This window comes from Coffea arabica, chromosome 11e, assembly GCF_036785885.1.
Source record: "Coffea arabica cultivar ET-39 chromosome 11e, Coffea Arabica ET-39 HiFi, whole genome shotgun sequence".
In the NCBI taxonomy this organism is placed as follows: Eukaryota; Viridiplantae; Streptophyta; class Magnoliopsida; order Gentianales; family Rubiaceae; genus Coffea; species Coffea arabica.
This window is the reverse complement of record NC_092331.1, coordinates 32,824,480-32,840,605: the sequence shown is the minus strand read 5'-3', so window position 1 is coordinate 32,840,605 and position 16,126 is coordinate 32,824,480. Positions and strand designations below refer to the sequence as shown.

Sequence of the window (16,126 nt, the reverse complement as noted above, 5' to 3'; positions counted from 1 at the left end):
TAAAAGTGTTTTATCCCAAGCAAAATATAAAATAAATTAAAACAATACAAAAGTGAAAAATAATATAATATATTATTTGTCCAAGTATAATAATTTCAACTTCACACAAATTAAATAAATTCGTTTAGGATTAAGTAATTAATGCCTTTGAAAAAAAGAATAACTTAGTTTAGTTAGATAAAATTATTTTTATGTTTATTGAATTATTTTTAATTCGTAAACGGGTCATATCGGGTCATATCAGGTCACCACGGGTTGACCCGAAATCGACCGGTTTTCTTTTCGGGTTCATCGGGTCCAATCCGATTCTGACCCGAATTCCCGAAACCTCAACCCAAACCCATTAATTTCGTGTTAGGTTCGTGTCGTGTTTTCAGGTCGTGTCGAAAATTGCCACCCCTAGTTGCGGTGATACATTTGCGCCGACAAATTTGAGCGACGATCCGGGCTTTGATCGAGCCGTACCGTTCCTGATTTGTCTCGCGCCTTCAGATCCTCCTTCACGCTTCGACAAGAAGCAAAATATTAAGCAATCGTTCCGACGGAGCTAAATTACTACAGGATAAAGAACGAATAGGAAATTTGGATTTCGAAACAAAAAAGAAAGGGGTGCAACACGAGGACTTCCCAGGGGGTCACCCATCCTAGTACTACTCTCGCCCAAGCACGCTTAACTTCGGAGTTCTGATGGGATCCGGTGCATTAATGCTGGTATGATCGCACCCGCCATGTTCCTTTCGCTTTATTCTTTTAAACTACCCCGTCCTGCGAAGCAGTGTGGCTTTTCTAGACCGAAATTCATTTTAAGCGTCAATTCAAGCATTTTCCTCTTATCCTTTTATTTATTTACTTTATATTTTTTTTTGTTATTGATTTGCACCCTGTTTTTTTCCCTCATCCCGCAACTCTAAATTATCATGAAATCAATCCTTCACGCTTGCAGTTAGGGGTGGCAATTCGGGTCCAAATCAGGTTGGCGGGTCGGGTTCGGGTCAACAGACCCGCCAGAAAATCTGTTGACCCGAACCCCGACCCGCCAACCCGTGACGGGTCAGGTATGCTGACCCGAACCCGAAAATTTCAGGTTTACGGGGCGGCGGGTCGACCCGAAATGACCCGAAACTTAATTTTAATTTATTAATTTATCACTGTAATTTCTAATAAAATCAATTTCTCACAAAACTAATTACATAATCAAGTAATAAAAATTTAAATAAATGATTCCAAATCAAATCTAAAATAAATTAAACACCGTAAAAGTGTTTTATCCCAAGCAAAATATAAAATAAATTAAAACAATACAAAAGTGAAAAATAATATAATATATTATTTGTCCAAGTATAATAATTTCAACTTCACACAAATTAAATAAATTCGTTTAGGATTAAGTAATTAATGCCTTTGAAAAAAAGAATAACTTAGTTTAGTTAGATAAAATTATTTTTATGTTTATTAAATTATTTTTAATTCGTAAACGGGTCATATCGGGTCATATCAGGTCACCACGGGTTGACCCGAAATCGACCGGTTTTCTTTTCGGGTTCATCGGGTCCAACCCGATTCTGACCCGAATTCCCGAAACCTCAACCCAAACCCATTAATTTCGTGTTAGGTTCGTGTCGTGTTTTCAGGTCGTGTCGAAAATTGCCACCCCTAGTTGCGGTGATACATTTGCGCCGACAAATTTGAGCGACGATCCGGGCTTTGATCGAGCCGTACCGTTCCTGATTTGTCTCGCGCCTTCAGATCCTCCTTCACGCTTCGACAAGAAGCAAAATATTAAGCAATCGTTCCGACGGAGCTAAATTACTACAGGATAAAGAACGAATAGGAAATTTGGATTTCGAAACAAAAAAGAGAGGGGTGCAACACGAGGACTTCCCAGGGGGTCACCCATCCTAGTACTACTCTCGCCCAAGCACGCTTAACTTCGGAGTTCTGATGGGATCCGGTGCATTAGTGCTGGTATGATCGCACCCGCCATGTTCCTTTCGCTTTATTCTTTTAAACTACCCCGTCCTGCGAAGCAGTGTGGCTTTTCTAGACCGAAATTCATTTTAAGCGTCAATTCAAGCATTTTCCTCTTATCCTTTTATTTATTTACTTTATATTTTTTTTTGTTATTGATTTGCACCCTGTTTTTTTCCCTCATCCCGCAACTCTAAATTATCATGAAATCAATCCTTCACGCTTGCAGTTAGGGGTGGCAATTCGGGTCCAAATCAGGTTGGCGGGTCGGGTTCGGGTCAACAGACCCGCCAGAAAATCTGTTGACCCGAACCCCGACCCGCCAACCCGTGACGGGTCAGGTATGCTGACCCGAACCCGAAAATTTCAGGTTTACGGGGCGGCGGGTCGACCCGAAATGACCCGAAACTTAATTTTAATTTATTAATTTATCACTGTAATTTCTAATAAAATCAATTTCTCACAAAACTAATTACATAATCAAGTAATAAAAATTTAAATAAATGATTCCAAATCAAATCTAAAATAAATTAAACACCGTAAAAGTGTTTTATCCCAAGCAAAATATAAAATAAATTAAAACAATACAAAAGTGAAAAATAATATAATATATTATTTGTCCAAGTATAATAATTTCAACTTCACACAAATTAAATAAATTCGTTTAGGATTAAGTAATTAATGCCTTTGAAAAAAAGAATAACTTAGTTTAGTTAGATAAAATTATTTTTATGTTTATTAAATTATTTTTAATTCGTAAACGGGTCATATCGGGTCATATCAGGTCACCACGGGTTGACCCGAAATCGACCGGTTTTCTTTTCGGGTTCATCGGGTCCAACCCGATTCTGACCCGAATTCCCGAAACCTCAACCCAAACCCATTAATTTCGTGTTAGGTTCGTGTCGTGTTTTCAGGTCGTGTCGAAAATTGCCACCCCTAGTTGCGGTGATACATTTGCGCCGACAAATTTGAGCGACGATCCGGGCTTTGATCGAGCCGTACCGTTCCTGATTTGTCTCGCGCCTTCAGATCCTCCTTCACGCTTCGACAAGAAGCAAAATATTAAGCAATCGTTCCGACGGAGCTAAATTACTACAGGATAAAGAACGAATAGGAAATTTGGATTTCGAAACAAAAAAGAGAGGGGTGCAACACGAGAACTTCCCAGGGGGTCACCCATCCTAGTACTACTCTCGCCCAAGCACGCTTAACTTCGGAGTTCTGATGGGATCCGGTGCATTAGTGCTGGTATGATCGCACCCGCCATGTTCCTTTCGCTTTATTCTTTTAAACTACCCCGTCCTGCGAAGCAGTGTGGCTTTTCTAGACCGAAATTCATTTTAAGCGTCAATTCAAGCATTTTCCTCTTATCCTTTTATTTATTTACTTTATATTTTTTTTTGTTATTGATTTGCACCCTGTTTTTTTCCCTCATCCCGCAACTCTAAATTATCATGAAATCAATCCTTCACGCTTGCAGTTAGGGGTGGCAATTCGGGTCCAAATCAGGTTGGCGGGTCGGGTTCGGGTCAACAGACCCGCCAGAAAATCTGTTGACCCGAACCCCGACCCGCCAACCCGTGACGGGTCAGGTATGCTGACCCGAACCCGAAAATTTCAGGTTTACGGGGCGGCGGGTCGACCCGAAATGACCCGAAACTTAATTTTAATTTATTAATTTATCACTGTAATTTCTAATAAAATCAATTTCTCACAAAACTAATTACATAATCAAGTAATAAAAATTTAAATAAATGATTCCAAATCAAATCTAAAATAAATTAAACACCGTAAAAGTGTTTTATCCCAAGCAAAATATAAAATAAATTAAAACAATACAAAAGTGAAAAATAATATAATATATTATTTGTCCAAGTATAATAATTTCAACTTCACACAAATTAAATAAATTCGTTTAGGATTAAGTAATTAATGCCTTTGAAAAAAAGAATAACTTAGTTTAGTTAGATAAAATTATTTTTATGTTTATTAAATTATTTTTAATTCGTAAACGGGTCATATCGGGTCATATCAGGTCACCACGGGTTGACCCGAAATCGACCGGTTTTCTTTTCGGGTTCATCGGGTCCAACCCGATTCTGACCCGAATTCCCGAAACCTCAACCCAAACCCATTAATTTCGTGTTAGGTTCGTGTCGTGTTTTCAGGTCGTGTCGAAAATTGCCACCCCTAGTTGCGGTGATACATTTGCGCCGACAAATTTGAGCGACGATCCGGGCTTTGATCGAGCCGTACCGTTCCTGATTTGTCTCGCGCCTTCAGATCCTCCTTCACGCTTCGACAAGAAGCAAAATATTAAGCAATCGTTCCGACGGAGCTAAATTACTACAGGATAAAGAACGAATAGGAAATTTGGATTTCGAAACAAAAAAGAAAGGGGTGCAACACGAGGACTTCCCAGGGGGTCACCCATCCTAGTACTACTCTCGCCCAAGCACGCTTAACTTCGGAGTTCTGATGGGATCCGGTGCATTAGTGCTGGTATGATCGCACCCGCCATGTTCCTTTCGCTTTATTCTTTTAAACTACCCCGTCCTGCGAAGCAGTGTGGCTTTTCTAGACCGAAATTCATTTTAAGCGTCAATTCAAGCATTTTCCTCTTATCCTTTTATTTATTTACTTTATATTTTTTTTTGTTATTGATTTGCACCCTGTTTTTTTCCCTCATCCCGCAACTCTAAATTATCATGAAATCAATCCTTCACGCTTGCAGTTAGGGGTGGCAATTCGGGTCCAAATCAGGTTGGCGGGTCGGGTTCGGGTCAACAGACCCGCCAGAAAATCTGTTGACCCGAACCCCGACCCGCCAACCCGTGACGGGTCAGGTATGCTGACCCGAACCCGAAAATTTCAGGTTTACGGGGCGACGGGTCGACCCGAAATGACCCGAAACTTAATTTTAATTTATTAATTTATCACTGTAATTTCTAATAAAATCAATTTCTCACAAAACTAATTACATAATCAAGTAATAAAAATTTAAATAAATGATTCCAAATCAAATCTAAAATAAATTAAACACCGTAAAAGTGTTTTATCCCAAGCAAAATATAAAATAAATTAAAACAATACAAAAGTGAAAAATAATATAATATATTATTTGTCCAAGTATAATAATTTCAACTTCACACAAATTAAATAAATTCGTTTAGGATTAAGTAATTAATGCCTTTGAAAAAAAGAATAACTTAGTTTAGTTAGATAAAATTATTTTTATGTTTATTAAATTATTTTTAATTCGTAAACGGGTCATATCGGGTCATATCAGGTCACCACGGGTTGACCCGAAATCGACCGGTTTTCTTTTCGGGTTCATCGGGTCCAACCCGATTCTGACCCGAATTCCCGAAACCTCAACCCAAACCCATTAATTTCGTGTTAGGTTCGTGTCGTGTTTTCAGGTCGTGTCGAAAATTGCCACCCCTAGTTGCGGTGATACATTTGCACCGACAAATTTGAGCGACGATCCGGGCTTTGATCGAGCCGTACCGTTCCTGATTTGTCTCGCGCCTTCAGATCCTCCTTCACGCTTCGACAAGAAGCAAAATATTAAGCAATCGTTCCGACGGAGCTAAATTACTACAGGATAAAGAACGAATAGGAAATTTGGATTTCGAAACAAAAAAGAGAGGGATGCAACACGAGGACTTCCCAGGGGGTCACCCATCCTAGTACTACTCTCGCCCAAGCACGCTTAACTTCGGAGTTCTGATGGGATCCGGTGCATTAGTGCTGGTATGATCGCACCCGCCATGTTCCTTTCGCTTTATTCTTTTAAACTACCCCGTCCTGCGAAACAGTGTGGCTTTTCTAGACCGAAATTCATTTTAAACGTCAATTCAAGCATTTTCCTCTTATCCTTTTATTTATTTACTTTATATTTTTTTTTGTTATTGATTTGCACCCTGTTTTTTTCCCTCATCCCGCAACTCTAAATTATCATGAAATCAATCCTTCACGCTTGCAGTTAGGGGTGGCAATTCGGGTCCAAATCAGGTTGGCGGGTCGGGTTCGGGTCAACAGACCCGCCAGAAAATCTGTTGACCCGAACCCCGACCCGCCAACCCGTGACGGGTCAGGTATGCTGACCCGAACCCGAAAATTTCAGGTTTACGGGGCGGCGGGTCGACCCGAAATGACCCGAAACTTAATTTTAATTTATTAATTTATCACTGTAATTTCTGATAAAATCAATTTCTCACAAAACTAATTACATAATCAAGTAATAAAAATTTAAATAAATGATTCCAAATCAAATCTAAAATAAATTAAACACCGTAAAAGTGTTTTATCCCAAGCAAAATATAAAATAAATTAAAACTATACAAAAGTGAAAAATAATATAATATATTATTTGTCCAAGTATAATAATTTCAACTTCACACAAATTAAATAAATTCGTTTAGGATTAAGTAATTAATGCCTTTGAAAAAAAGAATAACTTAGTTTAGTTAGATAAAATTATTTTTATGTTTATTAAATTATTTTTAATTCGTAAACGGGTCATATCGGGTCATATCAGGTCACCACGGGTTGACCCGAAATCGACCGGTTTTCTTTTCGGGTTCATCGGGTCCAACCCGATTCTGACCCGAATTCCCGAAACCTCAACCCAAACCCATTAATTTCGTGTTAGGTTCGTGTCGTGTTTTCAGGTCGTGTCGAAAATTGCCACCCCTAGTTGCGGTGATACATTTGCGCCGACAAATTTGAGCGACGATCCGGGCTTTGATCGAGCCGTACCGTTCCTGATTTGTCTCGCGCCTTCAGATCCTCCTTCACGCTTCGACAAGAAGCAAAATATTAAGCAATCGTTCCGACGGAGCTAAATTACTACAGGATAAAGAACGAATAGGAAATTTGGATTTCGAAACAAAAAAGAGAGGGGTGCAACACGAGGACTTCCCAGGGGGTCACCCATCCTAGTACTACTCTCGCCCAAGCACGCTTAACTTCGGAGTTCTGATGGGATCCGGTGCATTAATGCTGGTATGATCGCACCCGCCATGTTCCTTTCGCTTTATTCTTTTAAACTACCCCGTCCTGCGAAGCAGTGTGGCTTTTCTAGACCGAAATTCATTTTAAGCGTCAATTCAAGCATTTTCCTCTTATCCTTTTATTTATTTACTTTATATTTTTTTTTGTTATTGATTTGCACCCTGTTTTTTTCCCTCATCCCGCAACTCTAAATTATCATGAAATCAATCCTTCACGCTTGCAGTTAGGGGTGGCAATTCGGGTCCAAATCAGGTTGGCGGGTCGGGTTCGGGTCAACAGACCCGCCAGAAAATCTGTTGACCCGAACCCCGACCCGCCAACCCGTGACGGGTCAGGTATGCTGACCCGAACCCGAAAATTTCAGGTTTACGGGGCGGCGGGTCGACCCGAAATGACCCGAAACTTAATTTTAATTTATTAATTTATCACTGTAATTTCTGATAAAATCAATTTCTCACAAAACTAATTACATAATCAAGTAATAAAAATTTAAATAAATGATTCCAAATCAAATCTAAAATAAATTAAACACCGTAAAAGTGTTTTATCCCAAGCAAAATATAAAATAAATTAAAACAATACAAAAGTGAAAAATAATATAATATATTATTTGTCCAAGTATAATAATTTCAACTTCACACAAATTAAATAAATTCGTTTAGGATTAAGTAATTAATGCCTTTGAAAAAAAGAATAACTTAGTTTAGTTAGATAAAATTATTTTTATGTTTATTAAATTATTTTTAATTCGTAAACGGGTCATATCGGGTCATTTCAGGTCACCACGGGTTGACCCGAAATCGACCGGTTTTCTTTTCGGGTTCATCGGGTCCAACCCGATTCTGACCCGAATTCCCGAAACCTCAACCCAAACCCATTAATTTCGTGTTAGGTTCGTGTCGTGTTTTCAGGTCGTGTCGAAAATTGCCACCCCTAGTTGCGGTGATACATTTGCGCCGACAAATTTGAGCGACGATCCGGGCTTTGATCGAGCCGTACCGTTCCTGATTTGTCTCGCGCCTTCAGATCCTTCTTCACGCTTCGACAAGAAGCAAAATATTAAGCAATCGTTCCGACGGAGCTAAATTACTACAGGATAAAGAACGAATAGGAAATTTGGATTTCGAAACAAAAAAGAGAGGGGTGCAACACGTGGACTTCCCAGGGGGTCACCCATCCTAGTACTACTCTCGCCCAAGCACGCTTAACTTCGGAGTTCTGATGGGATCCGGTGCATTAATGCTGGTATGATCGCACCCGCCATGTTCCTTTCGCTTTATTCTTTTAAACTACCCCGTCCTGCGAAGCAGTGTGGCTTTTCTAGACCGAAATTCATTTTAAGCGTCAATTCAAGCATTTTCCTCTTATCCTTTTATTTATTTACTTTATATTTTTTTTTGTTATTGATTTGCACCCTGTTTTTTTCCCTCATCCCGCAACTCTAAATTATCATGAAATCAATCCTTCACGCTTGCAGTTAGGGGTGGCAATTCGGGTCCAAATCAGGTTGGCGGGTCGGGTTCGGGTCAACAGACCCGCCAGAAAATCTGTTGACCCGAACCCCGACCCGCCAACCCGTGACGGGTCAGGTATGCTGACCCGAACCCGAAAATTTCAGGTTTACGGGGCGGCGGGTCGACCCGAAATGACCCGAAACTTAATTTTAATTTATTAATTTATCACTGTAATTTCTGATAAAATCAATTTCTCACAAAACTAATTACATAATCAAGTAATAAAAATTTAAATAAATGATTCCAAATCAAATCTAAAATAAATTAAACACCGTAAAAGTGTTTTATCCCAAGCAAAATATAAAATAAATTAAAACTATACAAAAGTGAAAAATAATATAATATATTATTTGTCCAAGTATAATAATTTCAACTTCACACAAATTAAATAAATTCGTTTAGGATTAAGTAATTAATGCCTTTGAAAAAAAGAATAACTTAGTTTAGTTAGATAAAATTATTTTTATGTTTATTAAATTATTTTTAATTCGTAAACGGGTCATATCGGGTCATATCAGGTCACCACGGGTTGACCCGAAATCGACCGGTTTTCTTTTCGGGTTCATCGGGTCCAACCCGATTCTGACCCGAATTCCCGAAACCTCAACCCAAACCCATTAATTTCGTGTTAGGTTCGTGTCGTGTTTTCAGGTCGTGTCGAAAATTGCCACCCCTAGTTGCGGTGATACATTTGCGCCGACAAATTTGAGCGACGATCCGGGCTTTGATCGAGCCGTACCGTTCCTGATTTGTCTCGCGCCTTCAGATCCTCCTTCACGCTTCGACAAGAAGCAAAATATTAAGCAATCGTTCCGACGGAGCTAAATTACTACAGGATAAAGAACGAATAGGAAATTTGGATTTCGAAACAAAAAAGAGAGGGATGCAACACGAGGACTTCCCAGGGGGTCACCCATCCTAGTACTACTCTCGCCCAAGCACGCTTAACTTCGGAGTTCTGATGGGATCCGGTGCATTAATGCTGGTATGATCGCACCCGCCATGTTCCTTTCGCTTTATTCTTTTAAACTACCCCGTCCTGCGAAACAGTGTGGCTTTTCTAGACCGAAATTCATTTTAAGCGTCAATTCAAGCATTTTCCTCTTATTCTTTTATTTATTTACTTTATATTTTTTTTTGTTATTGATTTGCACCCTGTTTTTTTCCCTCATCCCGCAACTCTAAATTATCATGAAATCAATCCTTCACGCTTGCAGTTAGGGGTGGCAATTCGGGTCCAAATCAGGTTGGCGGGTCGGGTTCGGGTCAACAGACCCGCCAGAAAATCTGTTGACCCGAACCCCGACCCGCCAACCCGTGACGGGTCAGGTATGCTGACCCGAACCCGAAAATTTCAGGTTTACGGGGCGGCGGGTCGACCCGAAATGACCCGAAACTTAATTTTAATTTATTAATTTATCACTGTAATTTCTGATAAAATCAATTTCTCACAAAACTAATTACATAATCAAGTAATAAAAATTTAAATAAATGATTCCAAATCAAATCTAAAATAAATTAAACACCGTAAAAGTGTTTTATCCCAAGCAAAATATAAAATAAATTAAAACAATACAAAAGTGAAAAATAATATAATATATTATTTGTCCAAGTATAATAATTTCAACTTCACACAAATTAAATAAATTCGTTTAGGATTAAGTAATTAATGCCTTTGAAAAAAAGAATAACTTAGTTTAGTTAGATAAAATTATTTTTATGTTTATTAAATTATTTTTAATTCGTAAACGGGTCATATCGGGTCATATCAGGTCACCACGGGTTGACCCGAAATCGACCGGTTTTCTTTTCGGGTTCATCGGGTCCAACCCGATTCTGACCCGAATTCCCGAAACCTCAACCCAAACCCATTAATTTCGTGTTAGGTTCGTGTCGTGTTTTCAGGTCGTGTCGAAAATTGCCACCCCTAGTTGCGGTGATACATTTGCGCCGACAAATTTGAGCGACGATCCGGGCTTTGATCGAGCCGTACCGTTCCTGATTTGTCTCGCGCCTTCAGATCCTCCTTCACGCTTCGACAAGAAGCAAAATATTAAGCAATCGTTCCGACGGAGCTAAATTACTACAGGATAAAGAACGAATAGGAAATTTGGATTTCGAAACAAAAAAGAGAGGGGTGCAACACGAGGACTTCCCAGGGGGTCACCCATCCTAGTACTACTCTCGCCCAAGCACGCTTAACTTCGGAGTTCTGATGGGATCCGGTGCATTAATGCTGGTATGATCGCACCCGCCATGTTCCTTTCGCTTTATTCTTTTAAACTACCCCGTCCTGCGAAGCAGTGTGGCTTTTCTAGACCGAAATTCATTTTAAGCGTCAATTCAAGCATTTTCCTCTTATCCTTTTATTTATTTACTTTATATTTTTTTTTGTTATTGATTTGCACCCTGTTTTTTTCCCTCATCCCGCAACTCTAAATTATCATGAAATCAATCCTTCACGCTTGCAGTTAGGGGTGGCAATTCGGGTCCAAATCAGGTTGGCGGGTCGGGTTCGGGTCAACAGACCCGCCAGAAAATCTGTTGACCCGAACCCCGACCCGCCAACCCGTGACGGGTCAGGTATGCTGACCCGAACCCGAAAATTTCAGGTTTACGGGGCGACGGGTCGACCCGAAATGACCCGAAACTTAATTTTAATTTATTAATTTATCACTGTAATTTCTAATAAAATCAATTTCTCACAAAACTAATTACATAATCAAGTAATAAAAATTTAAATAAATGATTCCAAATCAAATCTAAAATAAATTAAACACCGTAAAAGTGTTTTATCCCAAGCAAAATATAAAATAAATTAAAACAATACAAAAGTGAAAAATAATATAATATATTGTTTGTCCAAGTATAATAATTTCAACTTCACACAAATTAAATAAATTCGTTTAGGATTAAGAAATTAATGCCTTTGAAAAAAAGAATAACTTAGTTTAGTTAGATAAAATTATTTTTATGTTTATTAAATTATTTTTAATTCGTAAACGGGTCATATCGGGTCATATCAGGTCACCACGGGTTGACCCGAAATCGACCGGTTTTCTTTTCGGGTTCATCGGGTCCAACCCGATTCTGACCCGAATTCCCGAAACCTCAACCCAAACCCATTAATTTCGTGTTAGGTTCGTGTCGTGTTTTCAGGTCGTGTCGAAAATTGCCACCCCTAGTTGCGGTGATACATTTGCGCCGACAAATTTGAGCGACGATCCGGGCTTTGATCGAGCCGTACCGTTCCTGATTTGTCTCGCGCCTTCAGATCCTCCTTCACGCTTCGACAAGAAGCAAAATATTAAGCAATCGTTCCGACGGAGCTAAATTACTACAGGATAAAGAACGAATAGGAAATTTGGATTTCGAAACAAAAAAGAGAGGGGTGCAACACGAGGACTTCCCAGGGGGTCACCCATCCTAGTACTACTCTCGCCCAAGCACGCTTAACTTCGGAGTTCTGATGGGATCCGGTGCATTAGTGCTGGTATGATCGCACCCGCCATGTTCCTTTCGCTTTATTCTTTTAAACTACCCCGTCCTGCGAAGCAGTGTGGCTTTTCTAGACCGAAATTCATTTTAAGCGTCAATTCAAGCATTTTCCTCTTATCCTTTTATTTATTTACTTTATATTTTTTTTTGTTATTGATTTGCACCCTGTTTTTTTCCCTCATCCCGCAACTCTAAATTATCATGAAATCAATCCTTCACGCTTGCAGTTAGGGGTGGCAATTCGGGTCCAAATCAGGTTGGCGGGTCGGGTTCGGGTCAACAGACCCGCCAGAAAATCTGTTGACCCGAACCCCGACCCGCCAACCCGTGACGGGTCAGGTATGCTGACCCGAACCCGAAAATTTCAGGTTTACGGGGCGGCGGGTCGACCCGAAATGACCCGAAACTTAATTTTAATTTATTAATTTATCACTGTAATTTCTGATAAAATCAATTTCTCACAAAACTAATTACATAATCAAGTAATAAAAATTTAAATAAATGATTCCAAATCAAATCTAAAATAAATTAAACACCGTAAAAGTGTTTTATCCCAAGCAAAATATAAAATAAATTAAAACAATACAAAAGTGAAAAATAAAATAATATATTATTTGTCCAAGTATAATAATTTCAACTTCACACAAATTAAATAAATTCGTTTAGGATTAAGTAATTAATGCCTTTGAAAAAAAGAATAACTTAGTTTAGTTAGATAAAATTATTTTTATGTTTATTAAATTATTTTTAATTCGTAAACGGGTCATATCGGGTCATATCAGGTCACCACGGGTTGACCCGAAATCGACCGGTTTTCTTTTCGGGTTCATCGGGTCCAACCCGATTCTGACCCGAATTCCCGAAACCTCAACCCAAACCCATTAATTTCGTGTTAGGTTCGTGTCGTGTTTTCAGGTCGTGTCGAAAATTGCCACCCCTAGTTGCGGTGATACATTTGCACCGACAAATTTGAGCGACGATCCGGGCTTTGATCGAGCCGTACCGTTCCTGATTTGTCTCGCGCCTTCAGATCCTCCTTCACGCTTCGACAAGAAGCAAAATATTAAGCAATCGTTCCGACGGAGCTAAATTACTACAGGATAAAGAACGAATAGGAAATTTGGATTTCGAAACAAAAAAGAGAGGGATGCAACACGAGGACTTCCCAGGGGGTCACCCATCCTAGTACTACTCTCGCCCAAGCACGCTTAACTTCGGAGTTCTGATGGGATCCGGTGCATTAGTGCTGGTATGATCGCACCCGCCATGTTCCTTTCGCTTTATTCTTTTAAACTACCCCGTCCTGCGAAGCAGTGTGGCTTTTCTAGACCGAAATTCATTTTAAGCGTCAATTCAAGCATTTTCCTCTTATCCTTTTATTTATTTACTTTATATTTTTTTTTGTTATTGATTTGCACCCTGTTTTTTTCCCTCATCCCGCAACTCTAAATTATCATGAAATCAATCCTTCACGCTTGCAGTTAGGGGTGGCAATTCGGGTCCAAATCAGGTTGGCGGGTCGGGTTCGGGTCAACAGACCCGCCAGAAAATCTGTTGACCCGAACCCCGACCCGCCAACCCGTGACGGGTCAGGTATGCTGACCCGAACCCGAAAATTTCAGGTTTACGGGGCGGCGGGTCGACCCGAAATGACCCGAAACTTAATTTTAATTTATTAATTTATCACTGTAATTTCTAATAAAATCAATTTCTCACAAAACTAATTACATAATCAAGTAATAAAAATTTAAATAAATGATTCCAAATCAAATCTAAAATAAATTAAACACCGTAAAAGTGTTTTATCCCAAGCAAAATATAAAATAAATTAAAACAATACAAAAGTGAAAAATAATATAATATATTATTTGTCCAAGTATAATAATTTCAACTTCACACAAATTAAATAAATTCGTTTAGGATTAAGTAATTAATGCCTTTGAAAAAAAGAATAACTTAGTTTAGTTAGATAAAATTATTTTTATGTTTATTAAATTATTTTTAATTCGTAAACGGGTCATATCGGGTCATATCAGGTCACCACGGGTTGACCCGAAATCGACCGGTTTTCTTTTCGGGTTCATCGGGTCCAACCCGAATTCCCGAAACCTCAACCCAAACCCATTAATTTCGTGTTAGGTTCGTGTCGTGTTTTCAGGTCGTGTCGAAAATTGCCACCCCTAGTTGCGGTGATACATTTGCGCCGACAAATTTGAGCGACGATCCGGGCTTTGATCGAGCCGTACCGTTCCTGATTTGTCTCGCGCCTTCAGATCCTCCTTCACGCTTCGACAAGAAGCAAAATATTAAGCAATCGTTCCGACGGAGCTAAATTACTACAGGATAAAGAACGAATAGGAAATTTGGATTTCGAAACAAAAAAGAAAGGGGTGCAACACGAGGACTTCCCAGGGGGTCACACATCCTAGTACTACTCTCGCCCAAGCACGCTTAACTTCGGAGTTCTGATGGGATCCGGTGCATTAATGCTGGTATGATCGCACCCGCCATGTTCCTTTCGCTTTATTCTTTTAAACTACCCCGTCCTGCGAAGCAGTGTGGCTTTTCTAGACCGAAATTCATTTTAAGCGTCAATTCAAGCATTTTCCTCTTATCCTTTTATTTATTTACTTTATATTTTTTTTTGTTATTGATTTGCACCCTGTTTTTTTCCCTCATCCCGCAACTCTAAATTATCATGAAATCAATCCTTCACGCTTGCAGTTAGGGGTGGCAATTCGGGTCCAAATCAGGTTGGCGGGTCGGGTTCGGGTCAACAGACCCGCCAGAAAATCTGTTGACCCGAACCCCGACCCGCCAACCCGTGACGGGTCAGGTATGCTGACCCGAACCCGAAAATTTCAGGTTTACGGGGCGGCGGGTCGACCCGAAATGACCCGAAACTTAATTTTAATTTATTAATTTATCACTGTAATTTCTAATAAAATCAATTTCTCACAAAACTAATTACATAATCAAGTAATAAAAATTTAAATAAATGATTCCAAATCAAATCTAAAATAAATTAAACACCGTAAAAGTGTTTTATCCCAAGCAAAATATAAAATAAATTAAAACAATACAAAAGTGAAAAATAATATAATATATTATTTGTCCAAGTATAATAATTTCAACTTCACACAAATTAAATAAATTCGTTTAGGATTAAGTAATTAATGCCTTTGAAAAAAAGAATAACTTAGTTTAGTTAGATAAAATTATTTTTATGTTTATTAAATTATTTTTAATTCGTAAACGAGTCATATCAGGTCACCACGGGTTGACCCGAAATCGACCGGTTTTCTTTTCGGGTTCATCGGGTCCAACCCGATTCTGACCCGAATTCCCGAAACCTCAACCCAAACCCATTAATTTCGTGTTAGGTTCGTGTCGTGTTTTCAGGTCGTGTCGAAAATTGCCACCCCTAGTTGCGGTGATACATTTGCGCCGACAAATTTGAGCGACGATCCGGGCTTTGATCGAGCCGTACCGTTCCTGATTTGTCTCGCGCTTTCAGATCCTCCTTCACGCTTCGACAAGAAGCAAAATATTAAGCAATCGTTCCGACGGAGCTAAATTACTACAGGATAAAGAACGAATAGGAAATTTGGATTTCGAAACAAAAAAGAGAGGGGTGCAACACGTGGACTTCCCAGGGGGTCACCCATCCTAGTACTACTCTCGCCCAAGCACGCTTAACTTCGGAGTTCTGATGGGATCCGGTGCATTAGTGCTGGTATGATCGCACCCGCCATGTTCCTTTCGCTTTATTCTTTTAAACTACCCCGTCCTGCGAAGCAGTGTGGCTTTTCTAGACCGAAATTCATTTTAAGCGTCAATTCAAGCATTTTCCTCTTATCCTTTTATTTATTTAATTTATATTTTTTTTTGTTATTGATTTGCACCCTGTTTTTTTCCCTCATCCCGCAACTCTAAATTATCATGAAATCAATCCTTCACGCTTGCAGTTAGGGGTGGCAATTCGGGTCCAAATCAGGTTGGCGGGTCGGGTTCGGGTCAACAGACCCGCCAGAAAATCTGTTGACCCGAACCCCGACCCGCCAACCCGTGACGGGTCAGGTATGCTGACCCGAACCCGAAAATTTCAGGTTTACGGGGCGGCG

General features: G+C 39.5%; 13 non-coding genes across 13 annotated transcripts; all 13 read right to left on the bottom strand.

The window, feature by feature from the left end:
* Positions 1-606: 606 nt before the first annotated feature.
* Positions 607-725, bottom strand: LOC140030217 (5S ribosomal RNA). The gene has a single exon (XR_011834132.1). It is a non-coding gene; the product is annotated as a 5S ribosomal RNA (ribosomal RNA).
* Positions 726-1,860: 1,135 nt separating this feature from the next.
* LOC140023103 (5S ribosomal RNA) lies at positions 1,861-1,979 on the bottom strand. Its single transcript, XR_011827076.1, has one exon. It is a non-coding gene; the product is annotated as a 5S ribosomal RNA (ribosomal RNA).
* A 1,135-nt stretch (positions 1,980-3,114) lies between these two features.
* LOC140031834 (5S ribosomal RNA) lies at positions 3,115-3,233 on the bottom strand. Its single transcript, XR_011835759.1, has one exon. It is a non-coding gene; the product is annotated as a 5S ribosomal RNA (ribosomal RNA).
* A 1,135-nt stretch (positions 3,234-4,368) lies between these two features.
* LOC140023091 (5S ribosomal RNA) lies at positions 4,369-4,487 on the bottom strand. The gene has a single exon (XR_011827064.1). It is a non-coding gene; the product is annotated as a 5S ribosomal RNA (ribosomal RNA).
* Positions 4,488-5,622: 1,135 nt separating this feature from the next.
* On the bottom strand, positions 5,623-5,741 carry LOC140029990 (5S ribosomal RNA). The gene has a single exon (XR_011833904.1). It is a non-coding gene; the product is annotated as a 5S ribosomal RNA (ribosomal RNA).
* Positions 5,742-6,876: 1,135 nt separating this feature from the next.
* LOC140030216 (5S ribosomal RNA) lies at positions 6,877-6,995 on the bottom strand. The gene has a single exon (XR_011834131.1). It is a non-coding gene; the product is annotated as a 5S ribosomal RNA (ribosomal RNA).
* A 1,135-nt stretch (positions 6,996-8,130) lies between these two features.
* LOC140030094 (5S ribosomal RNA) lies at positions 8,131-8,249 on the bottom strand. Its single transcript, XR_011834008.1, has one exon. It is a non-coding gene; the product is annotated as a 5S ribosomal RNA (ribosomal RNA).
* A 1,135-nt stretch (positions 8,250-9,384) lies between these two features.
* On the bottom strand, positions 9,385-9,503 carry LOC140030775 (5S ribosomal RNA). The gene has a single exon (XR_011834694.1). It is a non-coding gene; the product is annotated as a 5S ribosomal RNA (ribosomal RNA).
* Positions 9,504-10,638: 1,135 nt separating this feature from the next.
* LOC140030215 (5S ribosomal RNA) lies at positions 10,639-10,757 on the bottom strand. Its single transcript, XR_011834130.1, has one exon. It is a non-coding gene; the product is annotated as a 5S ribosomal RNA (ribosomal RNA).
* Positions 10,758-11,892: 1,135 nt separating this feature from the next.
* LOC140023080 (5S ribosomal RNA) lies at positions 11,893-12,011 on the bottom strand. The gene has a single exon (XR_011827053.1). It is a non-coding gene; the product is annotated as a 5S ribosomal RNA (ribosomal RNA).
* Positions 12,012-13,146: 1,135 nt separating this feature from the next.
* On the bottom strand, positions 13,147-13,265 carry LOC140029989 (5S ribosomal RNA). Its single transcript, XR_011833903.1, has one exon. It is a non-coding gene; the product is annotated as a 5S ribosomal RNA (ribosomal RNA).
* A 1,124-nt stretch (positions 13,266-14,389) lies between these two features.
* Positions 14,390-14,508, bottom strand: LOC140031587 (5S ribosomal RNA). The gene has a single exon (XR_011835508.1). It is a non-coding gene; the product is annotated as a 5S ribosomal RNA (ribosomal RNA).
* Positions 14,509-15,633: 1,125 nt separating this feature from the next.
* Positions 15,634-15,752, bottom strand: LOC140023097 (5S ribosomal RNA). Its single transcript, XR_011827070.1, has one exon. It is a non-coding gene; the product is annotated as a 5S ribosomal RNA (ribosomal RNA).
* Positions 15,753-16,126: the final 374 nt, after the last annotated feature.